The 7,742-nt window shown below is 35.2% G+C and overlaps 2 pseudogenes; one reads left to right on the top strand and one right to left on the bottom strand.

Annotated features, from left to right (window-relative positions):
* The first annotated feature begins 3,050 nt into the window (after positions 1–3,050).
* LOC120162771 lies at positions 3,051–4,713 on the top strand (annotated as a pseudogene).
* Positions 4,714–5,775: 1,062 nt separating this feature from the next.
* On the bottom strand, positions 5,776–7,708 carry LOC120162775 (annotated as a pseudogene).
* Between the last annotated feature and the right edge of the window lie 34 nt (positions 7,709–7,742).

The raw sequence follows: 7,742 nt of genomic DNA, 5'->3' as shown, positions 1-7,742 counted from the left end.
TTTGTCAACAAATGTTTCATTGAAAGAAAATATCTTAAAGTAGAAAACAACATAATTTTCAAACCAATTTTCCACAACAAATACTGTAATATACTAGATTTGTGATACATGTGTTGTGGGCGAAAGGAAATGATATTCGAAAATATATAAAATTTTCAGTAATTTAATCACCCGATATGTCATTTTAAATTATAATATAAACTATGTAAATTTTTTAATAGTCCATATGATTATAATGTAGTATTTGTTTAATTTTTTTAACTAATTGACAACGTACATACTTTACCGACACAAATGTTCGAATCCAGAACCACAACTATTTAATTTTTAAAAATATATAAACTATTGAAAGGCAAAATACGCTTGTAATTTAAGCTATTTGATCTTATAGGTTGTCTCACACCACAACTCTATAGGATTTAATAAAGGCATTACAAACTTTGCCACAATTGTTGACATTTTAGGTTGTACAAGCACGCTTAGCATGGTGGAAAAATAATCTTTCAAGTATATTTAAGAAAATTAAATACATGCATTAATATTATTAATGCATGTATTTAATTTTCTTAAATATACTTGAAAGATTATTTTTCCACCATGCTAAGCGTGCTTGTACAACCTAAAATGTCAACAATTGTGGCAAAGTTTGTAATGCCTTTATTAAAATCCTATAGAGTTGTGGTTGTGAGACAACCTATAAGATCAAATAGCTTAAATTACAAGCGTATTTTGCCTTTCATAGTTATATATTTTTAAAAATTAAATAGTTGTGGTTGGATTCGAACATTTGTGTCGTAAGTATGTACGTTGTCAATTAGTTAAAAAAATTAAACAAATACTACATTATAATCATTATGGACTATTAAAAAATTACATAGTTTATATTATAATTTAAAATGACATATCGGGTGATTAAATTACTGAAAATTTATATATTTTCGAATATCATTTCCTTTCGCCCACAACACATGTATCACAAAATCTAGTATATTACAGTATTTGTTGGGAAATTGGTTTGAAAATTATGTTGTTTTCTACTTTAAGATATTTTTCTTTCATGAAACATTTGTTGACAAACATGGAGCATGGAGTGGAAAAGAGAGAGAAGAATGCATAGAATTTTGAGATTGAAGAGCAAGGGACCATATGACCCCATCACTAGTTGTTCCAAGGGTGCTTTCATGACCATCTTCATCATCAATAGGGCTCACCTAAATAGTGAAGTAGTTTGGCAATTCTCCCAACTTTATAGCCATCCTTCAAGTCTACCATACCTATCTCATTAGTATAAAAAGTGAAAGAATCTATTTTTATTGCTATCGATTCAAGGACGAAATTAGGATCAATAATTGGAACGAGTCAATTGCATTAGTTCAAACAATAGGGATTCATTAAGTATTTAATCCAAAAATTAAAAGGAATCAAAACATGATTTAACTTAAGTTTAAATTGATGAAATTTAAAGTGTCATCAAATTAGAAATTGGAGAGAGATGAGAGCTTCTCGCACTCTATAATTATATTACTGTAATCAGTGATGGATCGAGAGAGGGGTGTCGAGACGATCAAACTTGAAATTTTCAAATTCACATATAGTTGGTATTGATGATTAATTTTTACCTCTAAATTTTTAATATAACTTCTTAAAATATGCATTCATAACATAAAATCTTACGTTGTCCTTATCTAGAGATTCCTATAAAAAAATTAAACGATGTAAATAAATTTAGTCAATATTTTATTTTAAAATATCTTTATTCTTGCATTACGTGGTCCAAGAGTATGGAGCTTGGCTTTCACCAAAGTATGCAATTGCTTCACACTTTACCAAAAATTAATGCCTGCAACACATTGTTATATATATATAGTAGAATTACACAAATCAACACCTTAGTAGTTAGGGAATTTATTGTTATCATTTAAAATTTTAAGTTTGACATTACGTATATTAGGATATGAATATCATTGTCAAAGGATTTATAAAAAGAAAATATGGTTAAATTATATTTTTTAAAAATTTTATCTAATTTATAAATTTTCTTATAAAAATTTAAATGTATATTTTATCTAATTTATTAGTCGTACGTATTTATTAGGTGCAATACATTACCTAAGGAATTAGCTCCCTACTCCTAAAGAAGCAAATAGTAAAAATTGTTAAAATACTATACTTGTTTATGATTTATATTCTAGATTTATGATTGACTTCAAATAATAGCATTATTTCTAAATTTTAAATCTAGATTTCTTGTAATATGTCTTACAACTACATCTAATCGTTGTTATTATAAAAAAAATATTTTTTATCATTCTAATATGATTATAAGATAACGTGTCTGATTTAAAATCTAAATAAATTTATATACACAAATAAATATACGATTGTTATATATTTAAAAATAATGCATATTATTTATAATTATTTTGTTTGAATTCGAATATATAAAGAACAACATTTAATATATCATGTTCGAATATTATCATACATGACTTCTTAATTTATATTATTTAAAAAAAGCATGTGCCAAAATCATTTTATTAAATAGCAACCACAAAAGGCTATCTTCTTCAATGAGTGGAGTTTTGGGATGACATCAACAAGTCATTTTCACCGAGTTTCTTCGTGTTGCGTGCCTGTGTCTGCCTCTCTTTCACACACACACCATCACATTGCATCGTCACTTCACTGTTCGCTCAATCACTCTATGCCGGTAACCTGCGCCACTCTCTCCCTCTATCCCATAATCGTTGAGCAACTTTTTTTTTTATATTGTCATGAAATTATTGTAAACTCTGTAAAATCTTGTTCTTGATTCAACTTGATTGAACACAGGTTGGGTTGTCAAGTGATTCTTCTTTGAGTTTTTATTGATTTGGGTTTCTTTCTTACTCCTTTTCTGTTAAGTTCATTTGGCAATCAGATTCAAAAAGCTTGAACTTTCAATGATTTTGTTTGTTTGTGTTTGATCAAAATGCTGCAGTGAAAAACTTCATTTTCTGTGTTTTTTCTTTCCCCTGGAATTGAGCTCTTGGGTAGTTTTATTTCTTGTAATGGAGTCCTGGAGTTGTGTTCATGGGGAGAGAGAACAAGCTTTTGGGGACTTTGGGTTTGGAGAATTGGCAGCAAAACAGCTACCAATTGTTCAATTGGGGATGTTTTAAGCAACAAGATGAGTTTGGCTAATACCTTTTCTGGGGATGATGACGATGATGAGTCTACTTCAAAGCTTTCAAGCTCTGTGGGACTCTAATAGTAAGGATTCTCCATTGATAGATTTAAAGCTTGGGAGATTTCTTAACCATAAAGATGCCCAGAATTCTAGCTTCTCATTAGCAGCCCCCATTTTCTTTTCATCGGAATGGTCGCCAACGCCGAAGCGAGTTCGAGCAGCGGGCGTGAATTTCACACTGCTTATTGCCAAGTTTATGGCTGTCACAAGGATCTTACTTCCTCAAAAGATTACCACAAGAGGCACAGAGTTTGTGAGGCTCACTCAAAACTGCAAAAGTTATTGTTAATGGAATTGAACAACGTTTTTGTCAACAATGCAGCAGGTCAGTTTTGTTCATTAAGGTCCTTAAATAGTCTTGGTGTTTGGAATTGTTCCAATTGTATAGCTTAGCTGTGGTTAGTGGTTACCATGTTTCTGCCCTCATTCATGCAATAGTATGGTCTAAGCTTTTGATCATCCAGGTTTCATTTGCTGGCTGAATTTGATGGTTGTAAGAGGAGCTGTCGTAAACGCCTTGCCAACCATAATGAGCGGCGGAGAAAACCTCAAGTTGGTATTCGGTCAGGAGAACTGAAAGTCTGCAATATAATGGTACTTCCATGGCACTTCCTTGGCATATAATGGTGGTAGATTTCATGGAATATGTTGACAGCTACATCCTTTATTTGCCAAGATTTACTACCTAGTGGCCTTCTGCATCATGAGAAAAATGTGACAAATGAATGGGGCAACCGGTTAAAAGTCGAAGACGGAACCGATTATGGCCCTGTCTCAGCCATTCCCCTGAACGGACAGTTCATTCGAGATTAACGTATTCTCCTAGTCGTGTCAACAAACTGTTCTTCTCTTTCCATGATAATGGAACAAATGCAGTCACAGGAGCTCATCCTCATGGTGTTGGTGGAACGAATTCCAGATCACGTCCTTTATTCCGGACGCCTCGTTAGGAAGTGAAGACACCAATGTGTTTGATTCAGCTTCAACAATTCATGGACTATCTGAGATTTCGAATTCCGGTTGTGCTCTCTCTCTTCTGTCATTGCAGTCACAGAACTCATCAAACCACTCATACGGAATTCCCTTTGCACATTCCACAGTTATCCCAGGCAGTCATAATAACATAATCGATCAAGTCTCGGGAAAGCTCGTTGGAGTTAGCTCACAGGCTTCAGCTACAGGGGTGTCAAATAAGTTGTCTTCATATCCAGGATGAATTCAACTCAAGCCACTCACCTGGGTGCCCTGCTGATATCCGATGGCGGTGAAGGTGCCGACTTCAATATCACAGATGTGATTTACCAAGGTTCGGAATTCATGAATACCAAATATGACATATCATGCCAGGATGGACCAACAATAGACTTGCTTCAGCTCTCGTCGCAGCTTCAGCAAGTGGAGCATCAAAGACATAAATGCAAGTGAAGCCGGAAAACGACGCTTTCTGTTGCCTCCGAATCACTTAAACACCGAACAAATGAGGTAAGTAAAGTTGAGCAGATTCTAATGTGACGTTCTCAGCTGCTTGCTAACAGCTTAAAATTTCAGTTTAAGAACTGAAAAAAATTCAATCTTTGTTCACTATTTGTCTCCTAAAAGGCTTGCTGCAATGTTTCCTTGAATGATTTACATGCTCCATCATAATAGTTTATTGTCTGCAATCTGTTTTGAACAATAAGGTAAGCATATATGATCAAGTGTGGTCTCATAAGACCAAGATGTTGAAGGTTATTTAAGGATCATAGAAGAAGCCATCGTGTTCCTCTCATTCACAACGAGCTAATCAGAGAAATCAAGAGAAATAAGTGTGAATTATGACACTCAAACACGATCTGAAATATCTGACGGATTCAAGAATATTATATCAAATCACGTGTTCTATTTCATCCACAATGAACTAATCGGAGAGAAACAATTGTGGATTGTAACACGTCAAATATGACATGAAATATCCGACAGATTCAAAAATATTACATTAAATCATCGAAACAAGTTCAAAATTATTCTCAACATGTAAAATATATATGCTATTTATCCCATCGCTCCCTTTCCCAATTTCACAAGGATCCAACTTTCACTTTTTCTTCCCATCTTTCAAGAGTCTCTCCATGCTTCTCATAAATGTATCATATTCAGATCTATCATTATTATTTTTATTTAAATAAAATTAAAATAATATTTAACTATTATTTCTTCTGTTGTACATCAATACTGTATATATAAACTACTATTGATTATGTCACATTAAATAATAAATAGGCATGGCTGCTCGCAGTAATTTTGTCGCAAAGTAAATCCAAATTTTGAAATAATTGCGGTGCTCTTTACGTTCTCTCCTTGCTGTTATTTAGCTGTTCAATTTCTCGTGATGTTTTTTTTTTATAATTAAAAAATCATAATAAATTAAAATTTTAAGATTAAAATACTGCTGAAAACTGCATATTACATACGCATAATGTTTTTAAGCATTTAATCACTCCTCTAAGATTCAGACCGAAGAACATGTGAAACACAAAACAACATTTAAATTAAAACAAACCGTAGCTAAACCAATAGAAATGCAATAATCTGAATCAAATGCTATGCTAACTCGTAAGTTCAATACAATACATACGCCATAAATTTCTTATTCTTCTCTAACTCCATAAATATCATCAAACATAATATATGCATCTCTCCCTCCAACCTGCAAAATAAACGTTTCAAGCTTTTCCGGCCAAGAGCTCGATCCATATCGAAACATACAGGATGCTCATCAATGATGTTGTTTTACTTGGTAGCAACGTTAGGCAGCTCAGCAGATTTTGCAGCCGACGGGTTCAGTTCATCCCATGCTTCGATCCATGTCACCAAGCATCGGCGAGCTTGTTGAAGTAGTCATCAACCTTTCCGAGTTTCGCCTTGACTTGCTTGGAGATCTCGATGTAGCATTTCTGGACCGTGGTGCAGTCCTTTGTAAGAGTGACAGATTGGAAGAACGGGATTAGCTCTTCTTGCCAGTAAACCCTTTGTATTCTTTCTTAAGATTCACGAATGGGTTGCTCGCTTTGCTGTGCCAAATGTAAGGCAGTCCGGTCTTCACTCCCAATCCGAGGTGATCGCAGATAACCTGTGCATTCGAACAGTGCAGTTTAATGAGAAAGCTTATCGATGGCAAAGAAAATTCGGGTCAACACTAGAATAAAAATAAGGTACCTTGGTGCACCAGCCAGCCCACATATCATCGTATCGTCCATAGGTTGACCATCTCCCATGAGTCCAAAGTACATTGCCGGGCCAATCAATTCACGATTGAATGCCCAGATTCATCCCACACATGGGGAAGAGGGTTCCCTTCGGTATCGTCATAATAGCATCGACATACCTGATAGGAATTAGGCAAACGATTTAGATATCATTTAAATTATGTATTACATATGAACCACACAATGAAGGGTTATATATATACACCTTTTGTCCTCTCAAGTGGCTTGACAAGCTGAGTTGGGGCGTCATAATCCGGGATGTTGAGCCAGAGACCGTGAGATACGGCAGTGGGAACACCCTCACGGAGACTGAAAGGGTAGCCACGAACAAAGTCCGCACCCTCGATACGGGTCATAAAGAGTGTTGAAGAAAAACGGAGTGGACGGACACAGGAGGTTCTTTATGTGCTGCTCCAATGCATTGATGTCTTTGCCGGATGGATCTTTAGCAACCTGTAAAACCAAGAACCACATCCGATGATGACTATATGCAAACATTTCACAATCAGATCCCATGAAATGCATCGAAACAGTAAATCTAAAGCACATTCTAAACATGACAACATTTACAAATCCAGCATGAAATAAAAGAAAAGGACTAGAAACGGCTGCTAAGGCTTACATTACATTGGTAAGTGACTAATTGTAGGACAAATTACAGCAGAATTTGACTGCAAACATACCATGAGACATAGATCAAGAGATGTTATGTGCTCAAGTGGAAGCAGATGCGAAACTAATGGAATCATAATGTCAAAAAGAATTAAAAAGACACACAACAATTGCAGATCCAAATAGAAAACGATCCCAATCAAGTCAAGATCTGAAACTTAAAACCACATGCAGAGCGTTGTTCCAAAAATTGGGTGATACCCAGATCTCCAAAATGAAGAACCACTTACAAAGCAATCATCGTCAATGGTGTAAATATACTTCTTCTTGGAGATCATGTAGCCAAAGCATCTACAAGCGGAGTCCTTGAACGAGATACAAGAAGCCTTAGGGCCCAAGATCCTGTTGATGTCGTTCCTGTTGTAGAGCTCATAGTCGAAGCCTTCGGGGACCTTGATGGCCTTGGAAGGATCGCCGTCTTGAACTATGATGAGATGATAAGGCTGGAAAAAGGGCCTCCACATCTCCAAAAAGTCCAAGTTCCTAATGGTGGGATGACGATGTCGAGCTCATCTTTCAACAGTGGAGTCGGTGAGACGGTAGCCATTGGAAAGGGAAAAAGAAAGCTTGAACTTTCCAGAGCAAAAGCGGAGTCT

The sequence above is a fragment of the Hibiscus syriacus genome, unplaced genomic scaffold (genome assembly GCF_006381635.1).
Source record: "Hibiscus syriacus cultivar Baekdansim isolate YM2019G1 unplaced genomic scaffold, ASM638163v2 tig00111408_pilon, whole genome shotgun sequence".
NCBI classification, from domain to species: Eukaryota; Viridiplantae; Streptophyta; class Magnoliopsida; order Malvales; family Malvaceae; genus Hibiscus; species Hibiscus syriacus.
This window is presented reverse-complemented; position numbering and strand designations above follow the sequence as displayed.